This window comes from Muntiacus reevesi, chromosome 20 (assembly GCF_963930625.1).
Source record: "Muntiacus reevesi chromosome 20, mMunRee1.1, whole genome shotgun sequence".
NCBI classification, from domain to species: Eukaryota; Metazoa; Chordata; class Mammalia; order Artiodactyla; family Cervidae; genus Muntiacus; species Muntiacus reevesi.
The window spans coordinates 33,559,801-33,580,307 of record NC_089268.1 but is presented as its reverse complement, the minus strand read 5'-3'; the positions used below and the strand labels follow the sequence as shown (position 1 = coordinate 33,580,307).

Here is a 20,507-nt window from a genome sequence, read left to right as displayed (position 1 = left end):
GAGGGTATGAAGCGCAGCTCACAGGGGTTTTGAAGGAGCCGAGATGCACAGTTAGAACACCTGGATACCTTCTCAGCTTTGGCCCCTGAAGCTCCTTCACACAGCTTTTTTATGTAAAAAAATAGCGAGGGCTCATCCAGAGGAGGGAAGATGAAAGAATTTACGTGGGAAGATATGCATTATTATTCACAGTCTCTATTCTGATTCTCTTGATTACAGCCTGCGTCATGCAGTTTTTAGAAGTCTGTAAGTGATGGTGTGTTCTGATCAACTTCAAGAGCTTATTATTAGTTATTGGAGTGATGTTTATATAACTGTAACTCTATAGAAAAAGTTCTCATAACACAGACTTACTATGAAAATTAATAATCTATAATGGGAGAGTGGTATTTAGTGTGAATCTGTAACAGGAAGCAATGACCTGTTGTGTCTGCACTACAGTCCGGCAAAAGCAGAGAAATGTTTGTTAAACCTTACATTCTAATTTTTTAAATTGAAGCACAGGTGATTTACAATATTGTGTTAGTTTCAGATGTACACCAAAGTGATTCAGTCATATTCTTTTTTCAGCTTGTTATCCATTATAGGTTATTACAGGATAAATGGAAATAGTTCCTTGTGTTGTACAGAAAGCCCTTATTGCTTATCTGTTTAACATGTAATAGAAAAATACAGACTGCTTCATAAAGTTGCACGTGATCCTTGCACAGGGGCCGTGCTAACCTCACTCTTGTTCCAATTTTAGTATACGTGCTGCTGAGGCTTTTAAAGCAACATACAAAGAAAAAGATGTTTTTACCAAGGAAATGAGCCAATTCAATGTTGGCACTTTCCGATCATTCTGTGTTGGATTGGCAAAAAAGTTGGTCCCTAAGATCTTATGGAAAAACCTGAACAAATTTTTTTGCCAACCCAATATTAATCGGGAGAATTTTATCTCTACTGTTAATTCTCCCTGCATTGCAGTAAACTTTTTCTGATAATGTGACCTTGGTCTCCCTAAACCTGTGGTGTTCTGTCTGAAGCCATGTGAATTATTACTGAACAAAGCAGAGGTGAAAAAAGGAAGATGCAAATAACATTTCAGAAGAAACCAGTGTCAGAGAGTTACTCTGTGGCTCAACTAGAATAAGGCTGTTTGTGAAAGTGCCATCACATGCCAGCAGTTTCAAAGCTGCGTGGTTTCCCAGAGGCCCGCACACATGTTCTCTGCATGGTAATTTTAGCAAATTAAACTGCTATAAAGGGGATAGTGGGTTCATTACTGGTCCTTGCTCCTGCATACCAAGAAGGTGGTCATATGAACAACATCTGCTGAGTTATTTTTGGTTGCCAAAACCAAATAATTTATAACCAGAATGCAAAGCAGTTAGGTATAGCCATGTGCAAATGCCTAGATTATCAACAAAGCAGAATTATGTTCCTTTTTATGATACATTAAGAGGGTAAAATAATTTCTTACTGTTCTTTGCTCCAACCAGAGGATATGAAGCTATAAAAACAGGAATGAAGCAAAAAGTCCATTTAATCCTTAAAGTACAGTTTAGTTGCAAAGAAAGAACAAATGCTTATGGATCCCACACTGGACCCATCAACATATGGCAGACTCCCAACAGCAAAGACAAAAGAATACATTACAGGCCTATTTGTACACATGTGAAATGCCGTATTACTTGGATTCTGAGCCCAAAGGCACCATCAGGACACTTCCCCTCACAGAGGCCCACGTAACTCCAAAAAATCACACCAAGCTCCCACTCAGCTAGCAAGTTAATCTCCACTCTTAGCTGTCTGTAATCCTTTGCCCATTCATGTCCTTCGCCAATCCACCTAGAGGGGAGTCAGATCCCTTTTTCAAGAGCAGGAAAAAGAGGGGTTGGAAGACTTTCCCCAAGACAACCTGTCTCCCCCACCACACCCATTCCATCACTTGACTCACCAGTTTCAACCCTATTCTGGGCCCTCCCCTCTGAATTTACTCCATCCTCTGGTCACATTGGAATTGTTCAGAGCTATTTTTTATTTTCTGGGACTCAAATCTCACTCTGAAATGCTTGGTCTTCTCTCGGCTCTGGGTTTTAAATTTTGTCTCTAGTTCACTAGCAAGAAAATGGTTTTCATTCATTTTCTTGGGTCCTACCCCCTGTCTCCATACACCCTGTCCCTCTGGCCAGTCTGGGAGAAATAAAGTAGGTTAAGATCTTCATAGGGCTTCAGACTCCCTGCTGAGCAAATCATTTATTCATGGGAAAAAAAGGAGGAGAAAGGACAAAATACTCAAGAGATGTACTGTTGGGAGTCTGCCATATATTGATGGGTCCAGTGTGGGATCCATAAGCATTTGTTCTTTCTTTGCAACCAAACTGTACTTTAAGGATTAAATGGACTTTTTGCTTGAGTATCTTGTCCTTTCTCCTCCTTATACATCTAGATGCAATGTGTAGACCTTGTCTTGATTGTGATGACAAACCTACTGAAAAAAGTCATTTTTGAGATACTTGGGACATTTTAACATGGATTAGGCTTCAGATCACACTAAGAAAATATTACTTATTTTGCTAGATGTGAAATGGAATTAGGATCATGCAGAAATATGTCTACACTTTTGAGATGCCCACGGAAGTTTGTAGGAGTGAAATGGCATATGGTTTAGATTTGCTTTAAGATGTTTTAACAACAATAACAAGAGAGATAGATGAAGCAAGTGTGGAAAATTCTTGACAATCATTGCACTGGGTGATGAGTTTTTAGGAATATGTTTTTCCATTTGCTTTATTTATGTGCACATTTGAACATTTTACTTTTTTTTTTTTATTAGTTGGAGGCTAATTAATTCACAACATTGCAGTGGGTTTTGTCATACATTGACATGAATCAGCCAACATTTGAACATTTTAATGTGTCAACTGTTCCAGCGCTGATACAAGAAAGCAATCCCAAATAGTGAATGGGTGTCAGGGCCCACATCTAGCGTGAAGCAGTCAAGTATTGTGTCAGAAACTACTTCTTAGCCTTTAGCCCCTTTATGGAACACTTCAGAACACAGGGAATGTAAGAATGGGGGATGTATCATGAATGCAATACATGATGATCTCTGTCCTCCTTGAATCTCAGGGCAGATAAAGAGGAAGTCAGAGAGGGGGGAAATTTGTCTATTTTCTCTAGAAGGAGAAGGAGATTTGGTTTAGCCTGTTTGCTTGGTGGGTCAACCCAATCCCACTTCAAAGCAAACAAGAAGCCTATAATTTGACCACACTGGAGGTCAAATTAACTGGCTTTAATAAGTTCCAGACCCACCTAACTTTCCACTCCTCCCAGATCAACATCTGTGTAAACACAGAAACCCCAAACTGGGACCACCTCTCTTGGCCATGGAGCAGGTCAACAGGGAACAGAGCTGTGGGGTCAGGGGGGCCTCGGATTTCGCCTCTGTCCTCTGGCTGGCCGGGAGAAGCGTGTGGGAATAGCCTGAGGCTTTCACCATGGACAGGCCACAGAGGGGTCTGAGGTGTCAGGACTTGAGGAACAAGTGCAGGCTCTGAGCAAACTGGCAGCGCTGAGCCTGGGAGCATTAGTCATCCAAAAATGAAAAGATGAAATAATCTCTGTATAGGGAAGTACAGTTCTCCAGTCAATTGACAGAGGCCTTCTCCACCACAGAGGTAGATATAGTGGCTCAGATGGCAAAGAATCTGCCTGTAATGCAGGAGACCCAGGTTTGATCCCTGTATCGGGAAGATCCCCAGGAAAAGGGAATGGCAACCAACTCCAGTATTCATGCCTAGAGAATTCCACTGACAGAAGAGCCTGGTGGGCTACAGTCCATGGGTCGCAAAGAGTCGGACATGACTGAGCGACTCACACTTTCACTTTCTCCACCATATAGGGCTTCTAAAGAATGCAGTACTGATGTCAAAGTTAAGAGAACTTAGAACAGGTGACCCTTTGGGGAATAAAAATAAAGAGAACAGTGCCTCTTTTGGTGGCCACAGAGCCATCTGAATCTCTACTATCATCTAGTGAGGGGATTCACAATAACATTTCAAATCCGCGGATTGGTCCTTTCCAAATGCTTTGACATCTATACTCTGACAACCATGTAAATAAGGTAGGGCAACTGTCATGATTCCCACTGCCTAGGTAAGGAGACTGATCTGTAGACAACTGTACTAACAAGACTGTTGGCAGAACTGGATCTAGAATCAGAGTGTCTACCTATCTCTACTTTCCTTTAGCTGAGAAAGCAGAATTCCTCCTCCAGTTTTCTTTGCCTTCTTATTCTTTAAATTTGGCCATGACAGGCTTGCAGGATTTTAGTTCCCCAACCCTCAGCAGTGAAAGCTTGGAGTCCTAACCACCAGACCACCAGGGAATTCCCTTTTTTGCCTGTTTCTTAATATGACTTGCCATCACATTGGAGAGAAGGGTCACCAGCATTCAGAACACCCTGTGACCTCACAGACGTCATTAATTAGCACTGATCAGGTGCTCAGAGGGCTCAAGAACAACTGACCTTTGTTTCACTGTTACTCTTATTTTTTACTTTCTTATTCCATAACCATTCCCCATGAGCTTCTTAGGTGGCTCAGTGGGTAAAGAACACACCTGCCAATGCAGAAGGTGCAGGAGACTCGGCTCAATGCCTGGATTGGGAGGATCTCCTGGAGGAGGGCATGGCAACCCACTCCAGCATTCTCGCCTGGAAAATTTCATAGGCAGAGAAGCCCGGTGGGCTACAGTCCAGGGGGTCGTAAAGAGTCAGACACAACTGAGCGGCTGAGCGCTCGTGAATTCATTCACTCAACCATTTGCCACAATAAGATGCTCATTATAACACAGTATGACAATAATAACAGCAGTTTAGAGTCAACAAATACAAGTAGGTAATCCTTGCTATTCAGGAGTAACAAATCCATGACTAAATCCAGAAAGTCATGTTCACTGTTAGAAACTGAGTTACTGGGCTTATTTGAAGATATTTACCACATTAAAATAAATATTTAACCTATATTTTGGCCTCTACACCTTCCTATGGATATAACTATCAATAACCTCTAGAAAGAGCATAATACAGTTTAGAGAGTCTCAAAACTGGCTGCATATTAGAATTACCTGGAGAGCTTTTTAATAATGTGATTGTCTGAGCCTCATCCCCAGTGGTTTTAATTTAATTGATCTGGGTAGAGCCTTGCCAGAGATACATAAAATCTTCCCAGGGTTTCATTTTTTTTTCTCTGCACACTGTAAGCCATAATCTTGATCACATCTACCTCCTATTCTTTCAATGCACAAAAAATTGAGTTATTAATGTTCTTTAGTTGCTTGATTCCAACTCTGATACAAAAAAATATTTGGAAAAGGCATTGCTAGTCTTCACCAGAAACACAGGACAAAACTGCATCACTTCTCTAATGGCAAAAAAGGAATGGCTCTGGGTATCCTAGGGTTTAAAAGAAAAACTGTCCACTGTGTGAAGATTCAAAAGTAACTCCCTATCAGGACTGGAACTCATGGTCATCTAATCTTCTGTTTCCCAATTGTGATGACAAAATATAGGCCTTCCATGTCAGGGCTGTGGAGACCAAAGAATTCAACCTGCCTGGCAGAAACACTTTATATTGTGCAGCCTTGATGAGTTGCCTGACCTCTCCAGACCATAATTACCTCATCTGTAAAAGTGGGAAAAGAAACAAACTCCCAGTTTGCTGTGAAAATTAAATACGCTAATGAATTCAAGTGCTTAGAACAGTGAAGAGCAGGCACTATTCTGATCGTTACTGTGATGAGGATGTATTACCAAGTTGTCTCCAGTTTAATGAGATCTAGATGATGACATCTTGTGCATTTCCCAGAGAAAACTGGGAGGCTGATTTCATGAGTTTTATAATTTACCTAGGAGCTCATTTATAAGTACTGTACATTCTCAAGTCTCTTGAAAGTGGAATTAGCTGAGCTAGGCTTCAATTAGAGACTATGTAATATCTGCAGAGGTGATGAAAAACAAGTTGATTCCCCCTAAATTAAAAAAAAAAATGCAGTTGGTATTAAATACGGCACAAGATCCTAGGATACTTTACCACCAAGCAGGCGTCTGTAAGAGTTGATTTTCTACAGTATGATTTGCGAGCCTTTCAGTGGACACCCTCCAGATAACCAGCTGCTCTGAACATTTTTCTCTTCTAAAGGATGTCATTCACATTGTGTTTCTCAAACCTCATCTCAAGACTTTGCAATTGAAAGTACAGAGAACGTTAAATGTGGGTGTTCAGTACAATCCAATGGGATGGGCAGAATTTGGAATGTGAACTGGGCAATGTCTTTAAAAAAAATGACATGCATTCATGTAAGAATGTATCTTGATCCCTAGGAGGGACAAAATTTTTCTCTGCACCAAAAATATATCATTCAGCAGTATGGGTTTATTGTTTCCGAGTCGGCAGTGCGGGTGTTTCAGCCCCAAGAGCAGATGCCCTCCAACTGTTCAGCCTGGGGTATGAGGGTGAAGAGAAAAGGGGGCAATAGCATGGACAGGTGGCTGGACACAGCCAGTCATTGCACCCCCTACCCTTCTGCTGCCTTCCAGAGCTGGATTTCAGACCATGCTGTGTGCCACAATTAATGTTCTCAGCAGGGAAGGGCAGTGTCAAATTTATCAGTTATGTTTCTGTTAGGACTTTCAGAGTCAAGGAAAATGGTTTAGGTGGGAGCATTTGTCTTAGTAAATGAGAGTACACTTAAACTTAACACGTGTATATATAGGTTACATATTTCCTGAGAGTCAACTCAGAGATGATGTCATGCCATCATAGCTCTAATTAAAAGAGGGTCTTAGGTGAGACAGAGATTGCTGCAGTCAGTGTCTTTGTAAGCAACAGAGAGAAGCAGCAAGTAAGAACAATGAAGCAGCAGGATCCAGAAGCTCAAACACACTGTGTTCACATATAGACACCTCAAGTTTATGATGTGTGGTTAGACCATCAGTCTGCAGTCACACAATTGGTGTGAATGTCCTCTTTGGAACAATGAGCTCTGCTCAGTTTCTTCGTCTCTAAACACTTACATCATTAAGTTATTGTGATAATTAAGGGAAATCAAGCCTGTAAAGTATAATGCAGAGTACGTACTCAGTAAAATGGATGTCTGCTACTACCACCACCACCATCATCATCACTGTCATCATTATAATCAAGGTCAAGGATAAAAAGACATATGGCCTCACCTAAACAATGAAAGTTTCATGTTTTCATGCCCTGCTTCATTTTGCTAATCGAGTTGGTCTTGCTAAAACCCAAGATCTCAAGTGCTGAAATCTGGTGCTGTAATAAGATTATCGTGAAGTTGCAACTCAATTGTCTCAGTTGGGCTCCCCTGTGAGGGCGTGTGGGGAAGGGAGCAGTCATCCTCAATCTTCTGTTAACCTTGTCTGAAGACAAAAATCTGATCACGGCATGTAACTTGACCTTAGAAAAGTTGAATCTTTCTTGTCCCCCCAAACAGAGCAACTGAAGGCCAAAAATGCATATTTCTTTTTCTCTTCATGGAGTTTACTTTGATTGTTCCTTTTGGATCTTTAGGAGAATGTGATGGAGGGATAAGAGAATAAGAGCGAAGGTCAACGTGCAGTGCTGACTTCTGAACCTCACTGCAGTGTTCTGGTTAACAAGCTCAATTTCACCTCGTCTAAGCTCCCACATAAGACATTTCTTTTACAATTCGTTGCTGGGGTAATCTGCCCTTCGAGGAATTGCTTCATGTCTATCTTCTTGATAATAGTAACTTTAGTGATAACCTAGTATATACTTGTTTTGGTTTGGCTACAGGGAGGTTCAGAGCAAAACTTGCTGCTCAATCATAGCATAAACATTCATTCTTTAAAGTTAGAATATTGATTTTTCTGAGTTCCTCCTTTTAATACTTATTCTCTTTTTAATTGTATGATATTATAACCTGTCTCAAATTTTTGAAAAGTTATGAAGAATAATTTTTTTTAAAATAAATGTTAACCAAATCTAGTCAAAGCTATGATTTTTCCAGCAATCACATTTGGATGTGAGAGCTGGACCATAAAAAAGGCTGAGCACTGAAGAACTGATGCTTTCAAATTGTGGTGCTGGAGAAGACTCTTGAGAGTCCCTTGGACTGCAAGGAGATCAAACTAGTCAATCCTAAAGGAAATCAATCCTGACTATTCACTGGAAGGACTGATGCTGAAGCTGAAACTCCAGTACTCTACTCCAGTACTCTGGCCACCTGATGTGAAGAACCGATTCATTGGAAGAGACCCTGATGCTGGGAAATGTTGAAGGCAAAAAGTGAAGGGGGCGGCAGAGGGTCAGATGGTTAGACAGCATCACTGACTCAATGGACATGAATTTGAGAAAACTCTGGGAGATAGTGGAGGACAGGGGAGCCTGGCATGCTGCAATCCATGGGGTCACAAAGAGTCCAACGTGACTTAATGACTGAACAACATCAACAAAAACCAAATCTTATTTTTCTCCCAATTACCATAGATGAATTCAAAGAGGCTTTAACAGCTCTTGCTTGCTTTAACCTATGGCTTGGCAAAAGTCATGAGCATATTTCCGTCTCTGTCCACTCACTGCCCCATAATTTGTTCCAGCTGCTTGTTTCAGTTTTAGTTTTTGGAAGACAGTAGATCTCAGAGGTTCTGGACAATGTGGAAACTAGCAATCATTATTATAAATCCCCTCTAAATCTTGATAAACAAAATAATCATCATTCCCACTGAATTATTCCCACGAAGGAAATTTTACTCAGGCTAACATAGGGCCCATGAAGACAATTTCTCTTGCATTGATTTAAAAAATGGGCACTTCTGGAAAAGATTACACAGGAGTTAAGACAGTGAATCAAAGCTTTTGTTCTGAAAATTATATTCAAATGTTGTCAGTCCAAATCTGAGAACTCTATTTGTGATGCAAATCAAAGGCAAAAAATACTTCTGTTTAACAAACCAATGCAATTTTTCACATCACACACTAGTTACCAGTTTTAAGTCTTCTCTGAGAACAGAGGGATAGAAGGGTGAAACATGCATGGATTAACCAAATCTGACACCATCCATTTTCTTCAACTGCAGGTAATTACCCTGCATAATCCTCCTATGCATAAATTTAAACTGCATGAATTAACAATGATCTTGTTTTCCTACATTCAGTAATTAAGACAAAATTGATCAAGAGACACTTTACATGTGGGTATGGATTAGACAATGGTCCTTCTAAAAGAGAAAGAATGACTCCTTTTTTCTCTCAAGTTGGGCTTCCCAGGTGGCTCAGGGGTAAAGAATCCACCTGCCAAACAGGAGATGGGGGTTCAATCCCTGGGTCAGGAAGATCCCCTGAAAAAGGAAATGACAACCCACTCCAGTATTCTTGCCAGGAAAATTCCATGGACAAAGGAGCTTGGCAGGCTACAGTCCATGGGGTCACAAAGATTTGGACATGACTTAGTGATAGAACAACAAAATTGCTTTTTCTCCATTACCCTCCCCTTTGTGGGATTTTCAGATCTCTGAGGCATTGTAAGGGACAATGCTGGTAACGGGGAGGGGGAACGCTTACCACTGACACTGTCATTTGTCAGAACGGATCGTTTACCCAGTAGAAAAGTGTCTGTTTCCTCGTGATCAGGTACCTCTCAGTGCAGGCACAATGCCTACTTAGCTGGACTGATGAATCTTTTGGCTGGATAATGTGAAAAAACTTTTCGGTGATTACAGCAGAATCCTGAGGTGTCTCATTAATGCCTTGGTATCAACTAAGAATCTCAACCTGAAAACCACGTGGACCATCTGACTACCAAGAAACTAAGCCAAGTGATCTGGGAACCACAAGCCAGCTAAGTTCTGTGGAGGAACTCAGGCTTATGGAACAGGCTACTAACTGGCCATCATGGGAACTCTGAATTTGGGGTTTTTGTATATTTACATCCACAGCTACAATCCAGACTTGATACCAGGCTACCCGGATTTAAAACTGAACTCTGCCTTTACTAATTTTGCTGAATGTCAGTTCTCTCATCTATAATACAGATGATAAAATTTTACATTGGGGTCATTGTGAGAATTCAGGGATTGAATGCATGTGCCTGGCATATTGGAAATGCTATTAAATGATAGCTATTATTATTAATATTACATAAAACATTTTAATTTAGATTCAACGCTTTGCTATGGAAGAGGGGCTTTATGTCAACATCCAATATGAGATACAAGTGAACACATCTATAATTCAGAAATTGGGTTTGTTATTTTTTAAATTACAAAGACTTCAGACTCCCCTGTGTCTACATTCAGGATTGCATAATTTACTCAAAGAGAAAAGAGAATCTACAAGCAAGATCTGTGTGCAGTGTGCTCTGTTGTTCAGGGACTAGCCCACCAGACTCCTCTGTCTATGGAATTTTCCAGGCAAGAACACTGAAGTGAGTTGCTATTTCCTACCCCAGGGGATCTTCCTGACCCAGGGATCGAACCTACACCTCCTGCATCTCCTGCATTGCGGGTAGAGTCTTTACCACTGAGCCACCAGGGAGGCCCCACGTGCATGGTCTACCTGCATCTATTTCCCCCTAGCTGGACTGTAAAGGAGAGATACTCATTCCTTAAACTAAGACTACACGTTCTCTCAATACTGTTTCAGTACCTCTAGCTTGATCACTGTATATTCACATACATGAAAGCTCCCTGAGCTAACGCAGCCCCTCAGCCTTTTCTGGCTCTGGCTGTTTTCTTCCATTAGTGGCGAAACAGCCATTTTGCAACATTCAGAGCCAAAACAAATTACATCTGGAAAATACCTTAATGTGAAGAAACACACTTTGAGGATCTAAAAAAATAATAATAATAAATAACCCTTTAAAAAGTAACAGCACATGTCATTTCCGTCCTGTTTTAGCCCGAAGACTATTTGACAGAATTCAAAGGGCAACCTTTCTCAGGGATGTCATGGGAGCCTGCAAAGGGAGCAGTTCCTGACCTTTCTTGTGTCATTATCGGGACAGGTTTCCACTTGCAAAATACGGCATCAAACTGAGAGCATTAGTCAGGTAAGAAGAGAAAACAGTTGTGCTTCAGGCTCTCAATGAATTAGGCTTCAAGCAGGCCATATTTTGGTGCCTGAAGGTGTGGGCAGGCAGAACAAATTATCCATCCCTCTCTCCAGCTTAACACTGATTTTGCTACAGAGGTGAACGGAATGGATATTCTGGAGTGGCAGACCCCGAAGGAGAGTGAGAAAGCCTAGGCACTAACCCAACCTCTTAGATATACTAGCACCGTGATTTTGCACAAGCCAGTTAATCCTTTTGTTTTGTTTCCTAATTGGTGAAACCAGGGACATTAATGTTAGTCCTGCCTACATCATGGGGTTCTCTGGTTTAATAGGACAATGGGTGTGCTGGAAGTTGTTGAAAACTGCAAAAACCCACAGTAATAGAAGGTGCTATTTAGACTAATGCATTATTAATATTATGTACTATTTCCAGGGGACACCTTGAACCTCAGAAGTATACTTTAGGTATCAAGGAAGGAGGCATGTGGAAAAAAGAAGTGGTAAGAGCTGTCAGCCTGCAGGCGAGGAAGGGCTTGCCAGGGTGGCTAGCTGTACTTGATCGTGGGTTTGTCCGGCTATGTTTCATCTCTTTTTCTCCATCTCCTAAGTGGGTCTCTCATTTGACAACACTCTCTAAAGTAAAGACTTGCGGTACTTCTACTGGCCACACTGAGACAACTCTACTTTCAAAAGAAATTACTGGGAGTCTTGCTTATTCACCTGTTGAATTAGCCAGTGTGAAATTCTGTCTCAAGGCTACCAATTCCCCTTTCCCTAACTCCTCCCCCAACAAAGCAACCTCAAACTGTTTGCTTCCAATACCTATTTTAAGAATGGGTTTCTCTGGTCAATATTCAATAGGAGGAAAGGTGGGCTTTAGATCTGGTTATTCTACTACTGACAACTGTCATGCTATTTACCTCACAGTGAAGAAATGTGAAATGTGATAGGAATAACAAAAAATTGTGGTTTTAATTGACCTTATTTCTGCATCAGATAGTATGGACTAAAACAACAACAGTGAGTCAGGAGCTGGGAAGGGCTCTGCTGCAGTCAGACAGTGGCTGGACATGGAGTAGTAGGGACCAGAGAAGCTGGGGGCTGGCCAGGTGTCTCTCTTTCTTCCCAGGCCTTTCCCTGAGGTCGGTTAGTTTGGGCTTCCTCACAGCATGGCAGCCTCAGGATCGTCAGATAGCTTACATGGTGGCTGATAGCTTCAAGAGCTAGTGAGAAGCTGAGTTATCTTTTGTGAACTAGCCTTGGAAGTCAATTCTCTATGAGTCAAGAGAGCCATGATTTTGAGGGAAGGGAACAAAAACCTCATTTCTCAATGGCAAGAGTATCAAAGTCACTATGTAGAAAGGGCCTTATAGGGTGGGAGATGCTGTTGAGGCCATCTTTGGAAAACACAGTTTGCCATATAGACTATCTATATGTCAATAATTATCCCTGATACTGATACTTATGTATAATCTCTCCTTAATACCACCCTGCCAACAATAGCTAACAGATCAGTTAGTCACTTCTAATTTAGTAAAACGGGCAACTATTCTGAGGCCTTCTCCTCCTCTCCTCCTTGTGCCTTAATGACTTAATAACACTTGTTAAATTTCCTAAATATCTCAGGCATCCAATTCTGTCCTGCCATGTCCACATGCCTCCGTCCCTCAGGGTGCAGTGCATATACACTGTAGCTCTCCAGGCTCCCCATGCCTTCTCGTGGCAGCTGCAAAGGCTATCTGTGATTGGCACTGGATGCCATTCTAAGCCCCATCTTGGTGACTTTCAGTAATGAAGCCTGGAAGTGGAAAACTACATTTCCCAGAATCCCCTGTAGCTCAGATTCTGCACATGATGCAGGTGGCCTCCACCAGTGTGCTTGCCACAAGATTTGAAGGGGAGGCTGTGGTATTAAGCTTCCTATGGCCACTGTAATGAATTACTATAAATTCAGTGGCGTAAGGTGACACACAATTATTATCTTACAGTTCAGAAGGCCAGAGGTTTGAAATGGCTCTCACCGGGCTAAAATCAAGGTGTCAGTGCAGGTGTGTTCCCTTCTTAAGACCCTAGGGAAGAACCCAGTTCCCTGGCTTTTCTAGCTTCTAGAAGCCACCTACATTTCTTCTCTTGGTGCTTCTTGCTCCACTTTCAAAGTCAGCAATGCTGCATCTCTCTGGGCCTTCTTCCACAGTCACATGACCACAGCTGGGAAAGGTTCTCTGCTTTTAAGGGCTGATGAGATTAGTCTGGGCCCAGGTGGAGCATCCAGGATAATCCCAAGGAGCTTGACTTTAGATCTTTCCAAAGGTCCTTCTGTCATGGAAGGTAACATCTTCATTTACAGGTTTGGAGGGATTAGGCCATGGATATCTTTGAGGGGGGCGGCACATTATTTTGCCTACTATGCTGTACTTCCACCTCTTCTGTTGTCACCACTGGCAATCACCTTCATGGACTACCTGGTTTTTCTGTGGTGGCTTCCTGGCTGGCTGTTTCCTGACCGTGGCAGTGACGGCTTTCTTCTGGAGAGAGCAGCTTCCTAAATCATCAGGTAGTGTCTTCACGATTGACCAGGCAGTGACTCCATTACAACACGACTTTCAAAGTTGTTCCAGAAAGCTCGACATACAGTGTGTATCCCTGGCCTTCCTGACCCAACAATTTTGTAAGTCATTTTATTTTACCTTCTTTCTGCTGAGTGGATTCTGTTGTCTGCAACAGAAGCCCGATCCACATTCTCAGTGCTATATCCCTGTGTATGTCTATTTTTCTCTTGTCTAAGCTCCACGTATTTCTGATGGTGAACCATCACCAAGACAACTAAACTGTATTATAATTTTGGAAGATATGGTTCATTTCAAAGTGGCTAAAATGCTGCTAAATAACTTTATAAGAGAAAAGTACGGCATTGCCATTCAAGGGTTACTGGTAGTTATCCTGGAATATTTATTTGGGGTAATTGACCTTGAACCTCTGTATCTCAGCAGGGGGGACATTAATTAGAAGGTGGACTGTCACAGTTAAGGCCAAGACCAAGTCTCTCCAGGCCTTCTTACACAGCAAAAAGTAGGGAAAGTAAATGCTGTCCCAGGAATAATCTCTTGGGAATTTACACTTGGTCCAGGAAACTGTCACTCTGGATTTATTCCCCCTGCTAGGGGAAGGAAAAACCATGTGCTCTTTGTGTTCATCTGTGTTGCTTTTGTTATTTGTAAGGTACCTTCCCCCCAACCCCGCCCTTGCCTCTCTTCCAAAAGTCCTCCTAGAAGACAAGGACAGAAGGGGACAAGCTTGAAGAGAATGGAGTCATTGTTCCTTCAGTTCCTTCCTGAACAATCTGCTTGAGGAGAAAGAGATCACTTCCAGTGCTAGAGGTGAAAGCCACAGCATTCAACCCCAAAGACAAGTGACTTACACAAGAAAGAGTTCTAAGGCATTGTTCTGTACATAGGTTGTTTTTCGGGATGGTCATCACCAGCCTGGTTCTAATACCATTGCCGTTATTAATAGCCTTATTTCATAATTGTGCCCATCTGACCTTTGCCAGGCACACTGCTTTGCTGTCCTGATCTACCTTCATCTTGATCTTAAATCTAGGTCACAGGCAGTGAGTTCACACTGGATGCCTATGACTTTTGAGGCAGCACGTAAGCCCTGAGGATCTAGGAGTGAACAAAACAGGCCCTCTGTGCCCTCAGAGCACTCACAATCTTCCTAGTCTTCTTATCTGGAGAGTCTTCTCTTCTCCCTTCCATTTATCTATAATCTTACCAAAGGCACATGGATGAAATCCTCACTGACTACTCCAGTCACAGCCTTCCTCGCCTTCCTCTGACCTCCCTTAGCCCCTTTTCTAGGGTGACCAAACCAGAATCCTTCTGAGTAAAAGGGGTGCTATTAATATTTATTGCTTATGCTGAGACAATAGATGTCAGGAGGGCAAACCAAGACATGCGGCCAGCACTCTGTCCAACACAGCTGGGTTCCTCCTCCTTCTCTACCAGACTGTGCACTTCCTAGAAGGTATAATCAGTATCTTACACTTTTATATTGAATGAAAAATTTAATTCTGGCCAGATCCCAGTGCTCCCTTAAATTACAGAACACTGTAATTTAGGACTTGGACTTACAATCCGTCTCAGAAATACAAATGATTATTCATCACTTTATTATACTTATTATATATGTTTATCACTTTACTATATTTGAATGCTAAATGGTGTGAAAAACATTCCCTTTGTCTAAGACACTGCCATCCTCCATCTGGCGGAGAGCTCATTTTGAGCTTATGAAACACAGAAACATTGCACCTCATTTGCTCTCACTGTTGAAAAGAAATCTAATTTTCTTTTTTAATTAGTGTGATGGACGTGTGAAAACATTCATCTCCTCCACGCAGTGCTCATCAGTGTCATGTAAACGATGGGCACAAGAAAATAAATCGCAGTGGTTTCTTTTCTTGGTGGTGTCCAGGGAGGGCACCCAGCATCGGGCCATGTGTAAAATGATCTTTTCTAGGTAACTGGCCACATTCGAGAAAAACATCTATTATTTTGAGGGAATATTTCCAACTAAAGTGGGATAAGTACACTGTAACCAAAAAAACCCCCACAACCCACCACCCCCCAACAATAACAACAAACCTTGGCCATTCCCCCAGTGAGGAACTTGGTGGCTTCAGAGAGGAGATAGGAAGAGGGAGGAGGACGTGTGGGTGTTTCGGTATTAATTCATTCAAGATCTGTGCATTCAGTGCTTTTGTCTCGTGGATTTGGCTGGAAGGCCTCCATGTGCACAATGGGGGAGGTTTTCATTTTCAGGGGGAAAATGTGCGGAGAAACCGTCTATAAGGATATGATTTCGAAAGTGGAGGGGAATGAAGCCAAAGAGGGTTCCCTCCAGAGGAAAAGGCGCATAGTCATAATCGCTCTCCTTTTCTGAACAGATCTTTCTAATAATCACACTATGGGGTGTTTACATGACAACGGCTTCACGGAGCCACCCCGTGTCTAGGTTTGCCTTTGGGGAACCAATTATGTGCTGCTGGCCTATCTGTACCTCCTCTCCCCACCCCCACCCCCAATTCCCTTGCTTCATTGTCTCTTTTCAGCTAGTATTCTTTTCTGGTTGAATGGCCACTAACACAAGCTGTCTATCTCCTCCAAGTCGGTGGAGTTGGGCTTGGCAGATGAAAATAACCTTGGTAAAGGAGCCGTTCAGAAGCACGAGGCCCAGGCCATGGCCACCAGGGCGGAGGAGGTCCACGTGGAAGGTCAAATATCTGCCACTGCCCGGAGGAGAACCCACTGTATAAACAAAACAATACTTTCACTTCTACCACCACTTCCTCCCAAGAAAAGGAAGAAACTGAGTTTAGACCTCTGACTTCTTTTCAGAAGAGAAACAAGACAGCCTTTTATCTTTTTCCCCAACTCGCTGAACACAATGAGCAATAAAGGAAAACACTGATTTGCAAACACTTCAACCCCAGGGACGGCTGTTCACCCAACTCTGCCATTTAATATGAAAAGTGCAGGCTGCGCCGTTCACCCTACAGAACAGCCTCTGGCTGTGCTTTAGTCTCCTGACGCCGAGGGGTGAGTCAATAATACATGAATCAACCCAAAATCCAGCAGAGCAGGGACTCGGTATAGTCACAGCTGGGCACGTGGTTGGTATCACAGCTGGGCTGTGGGGGTTTACCACACTAGGGATGTATCCACTCAGCAACCTCAGGCTTAGGGTAGGACACCCGACTGTCATCAGGAGGGCCCCAAGTCAACGGACTTCAATACTAAAGAGTAGAATTTTGAAGTGACACCCAGAGACATAAATATCTCCTTCCCAGGCCCCTTGGTTTCTCCAGGTCACCCTTGAAGAGGGATCTATGTGTCCCTTTTCTGCTGGAAATAAATTGACTTTGCAGTCAACAGAAAGAAGAGAGGCACTGCCGGCATTTGTGTTCGAGTACACAGAATTCTAGGCAAGTCAAGTCCCCAGTGCAGGCTTTTAGTTTTTCCTCACTCTAGCTTGGGATTTCTTTATATTTATACTGAAGATAAAATAGTCAAAACCAAAATCTCACACTGGACTGGCAGAGGAAGAGAGAAGTGGCACCCACTGGGGGCCTTTCAGAAAAGCAACATATGCAGTACGTTTTTATTTAAACAGATCTCCACTCTTCAGGTTTTCAGATGTTTGGATGCAGCAGATTTTTGGACAGACAAATGCATCAGCTTCCTGGGGAACAGCCAGGATTTGGCAGCATCTCTACAGCAGGGGGAGCTGGGCACAAGACACTGACCGTGAGGGCTGGGCTAGGAGGGGTGGGGAAGAGCAGGGAGACCCTTTCCTCTAGTGGCTCTTCCCCTGAGTAGACACACCCCTGCAATTTGTTAGCAGCAGGTTAGCCACTGGCTGCTTCCTAATTAACCACTGGAGAGTAGCCTGATGATGTTCATTCTTGAAGAGTTCACAGCTGACATCCCCTGCTTGGAACAGAAGCTACAACAGTCTGATGGAAACACAAAGGAGGCAGGCAGTGGGGGTGAGAGGGAAAAATCAGAGGCTGTTCTGAAAGGGCTGTAGAAGCAAGAGGAAGAGGGGAAGTAAATGAGCATGAATATACTAAACTGGGGGTGGCTAGGACTAGAGGAACATACTCGGAGCCAGGTAGATGTGATAGGAAACAAAAAGGAAGAAGTGATCACGTGTCAGATAACAAAGGGGCAAAGGCTCAGAGGAGATGCCCAGTCTCATACAGAGCACAAGTACAGTCTCTTTAGGAGTCGGGGACGATTGGTCACAGTCCTAGAACTTGGCAGTGAGTGGAGAGCAAGTGAGGAGGGAGGAGAAAAGACAGATCCAGACTGGTTTCCAAGACAATCATGGTTGTTTCCCCCGGCCCCCAAGCTTAGACGTTTCCTCTCTGTCACTCACTCGAGCAACACGTTGGTATCTTCAGGATAAGGACCCTCGACGCTGCCAACATCCCCTCTGCACCACCCCGCCCCTCCCCCAACAGAAGTCCGCCCGGTTATCTCGCTTTTCCACTTGCTCTCTTGCTCCCGAGGGAGCTGTCACTTCGCACGAGCGACCGGCCCAGCGCTTCTCCCACCTTAACATCTGGATGGCTTCCGCTCGTCTCATTGCCAACAGCAGCTACCTTCTCCTAGACTGAGGCTCCCTATGCGCTCCCACCATCCTGGGGGAGTGGGACAGGAGGTTACGGTCTCGTGGTAACAGAGGTGCAGATGCTTCTTTTTCCTAGACCATCCCCCAAGCCACAGAAACTTGCGCCGGTGCTCCGTCCTCAGGTGCATCGATACCCCATACCCCTTCGTTTTTCTAGACGCTGGTTGGCATCAGTGCCACACATTTCCCCTTCTTGCTCCCCGCCCAGTTCTCATTCCCCCAGCTCACACGGCCGGTTTGGAATCCAGACTCGGAGGGATGACGCTGGTCCGTAGCCAAACTGAATCCGGGCAGCCTGGGGGCAAGTTAGCATCCCAGAGGCTGTAATCCCAGATGCGAGCTGGACTCCCCGTGGGCGCTGACAGTGCCGGAAGTCGCTCGGCCGCAACCAGTATCTTAGGACCTGCATCCCGAAGCGCTCGCACCAAGCCCCCTCCCCGGACTCCTAATGTCCAGCCAGGCACGTCCTCGCCCCAGAAACAACGCTCCAGTCCCCGGGCACGGCCGCGGGCCCCTCACCACCTTCTGGGCCGGTCCTTCCACGTTCCTGGGCATCCCTCCGTTCTGCCTTCAAAAGTGCTTGTGCCCCCTTACTGCCCAGCAACTTAGCGTCTCTATCCTGTGGGCATCAGAGACCCGAACGCTCCCAGGCGGAGGAAACCAAGGACGCCCCCGTCCCAGGGGCTCCTTAACAGGCGATACTCATTCAAGCCGACGACACCCTCGCCACAGAGACCTCACCCGGACTGTCAGTAAGATCAGCAGCAAAAAAAGAACAAATAAAAAGGTGCACATACCTAAAGAAGGCTCCTTGTCATGACAGGGGGACACTTGAGGTCTCCGGCTTAGAATAACAGCCTCCGTGCCAATGCAATGCCCGGGGCCGCCCGCACCTCGGCTCTGCAGACAGCCTGAGCGCGCTCACTCGGGGAAAGGGACAAAGGGTCGCGGGACGCGCTCGGGTCCCGCGTCCAGGCCCCGGCGCCGGCGGCCGACCTCCCGCCTCAGCTCGCGGCAGCCAGCGGCGGCGCGGGCTGAAGTTGCGGGGCCGGCTGCGCGCGGGGCGGGCGCGGCGGCGGCCGCGCGGGGGGCGGGGGGCGGGGAGCGCGGGGGCGGGGCGGGCGCGGGGCCCGCGGCGTCGCCGGGGCGGGGCGGGGGAGCCAGCTGCTTGACAGTTACTCCAGCCCAGCTCCAAAGGCTGCGCTTTGCTGTCGGCGGCCAGCTGATCGCCGCCACGCCGAGGTCCTTGGCACGGGCCGGCGTCACCGCTTTGGAGTTATCCCTGGAATTCGCGCAGGGGACCGAGGGCTTTGGAACAGCCGAGCCAGCAAAGGCTCTTTCAGCTAACCTTTTGGAATTCGAAGAGAGGCTGTGCATCGAAACAATGCGCTGGGGCGACATCGGTGACGTGTGCGTGCGTGAGTGTGTGTGTGCATGTGTGTGTCTGTGTGTGTGAAGTTGGTTGCCCCTGGCAAGTGTCGTGTTGGAAAGCCCCCTTGACGTTTGCTTTGTGTGGGCTCTCGGCTAGAGCTTGTTTGAGCAGCGAGATCTCATAACAATGGGGAGAGACAGAATTGTCTTGTTTTGTTTTGGCAGATTAGAACTATACATAATCTGTTTTCTTTAGGAAAGTGTGGAGCTGACAGGCAAAGACATTCCATGGAAATAGTCTTTGGAATGGAAACTGTCCAATCCTGGGAGTGTACAAGGACCCAGAGACAAGGTATCTGCCTCTTCTTAAATAGGGAATCTCTTATGAAGTCTCAGTTTCCTTATCTGTAAAGTCATCATCCTGAATGAACTGTGTACCTAGAGTATGTTAAATAGAATGGTGCATCCCTATTCCCAACTTGGGTGAGACTCAATGAGTTTAGATGTGGACCAAAAGAGAACATCTGAGGACACAGTGTCCTTACCCAGTGGTGATAACAAGACTGCATCATCACACCTGGATTCTGAGACAAACCATAGTCTAACTGGCTACATCATAGCTGACCTAAGGATTCAACAGGAGGAGCAGGGTGTACTTGAAGCCTAGAAAGGGCACCCAAGAGCAAGCTCTGGTCACCAGGTCACTGCCTTGGACTATGGAGGAGAGCCTGAGCAGTGAGTGCCTTGACAGGCTGCACGCTTCAAGACAGCTGGATTTTTCCACACACCCACCTCCCTCTGTCCTTCTTCCAACTGACTAAATAGTTCCTAACAGCACTCATTTTTCCCAAAGAGACTTTC

The 20,507-nt window shown here is 44.5% G+C and overlaps 1 protein-coding gene and 1 non-coding gene across 6 annotated transcripts in view; both read right to left on the bottom strand.

The window, feature by feature from the left end:
• The window catches only part of RIPOR2 (RHO family interacting cell polarization regulator 2), a 207,897-nt gene that overhangs the window by 62,155 nt on the left and 125,235 nt on the right, over positions 1 to 20,507 (bottom strand). The window contains exon 1 of one of the 5 annotated variants that reach the window (XM_065913074.1): positions 19,073 to 19,196. The exons of the other annotated variants lie outside the window; for them this stretch is intronic. The gene's annotated coding sequence lies outside the window, so the exon portion shown is untranslated. Of the gene's footprint in view, positions 1 to 19,072; positions 19,197 to 20,507 lie in introns of those variants that run through there. 5 annotated transcript variants of the gene reach the window in all.
• On the bottom strand, positions 666 to 774 carry LOC136152013 (U6 spliceosomal RNA). The gene has a single exon (XR_010660171.1). It is a non-coding gene; the product is annotated as a U6 spliceosomal RNA (small nuclear RNA).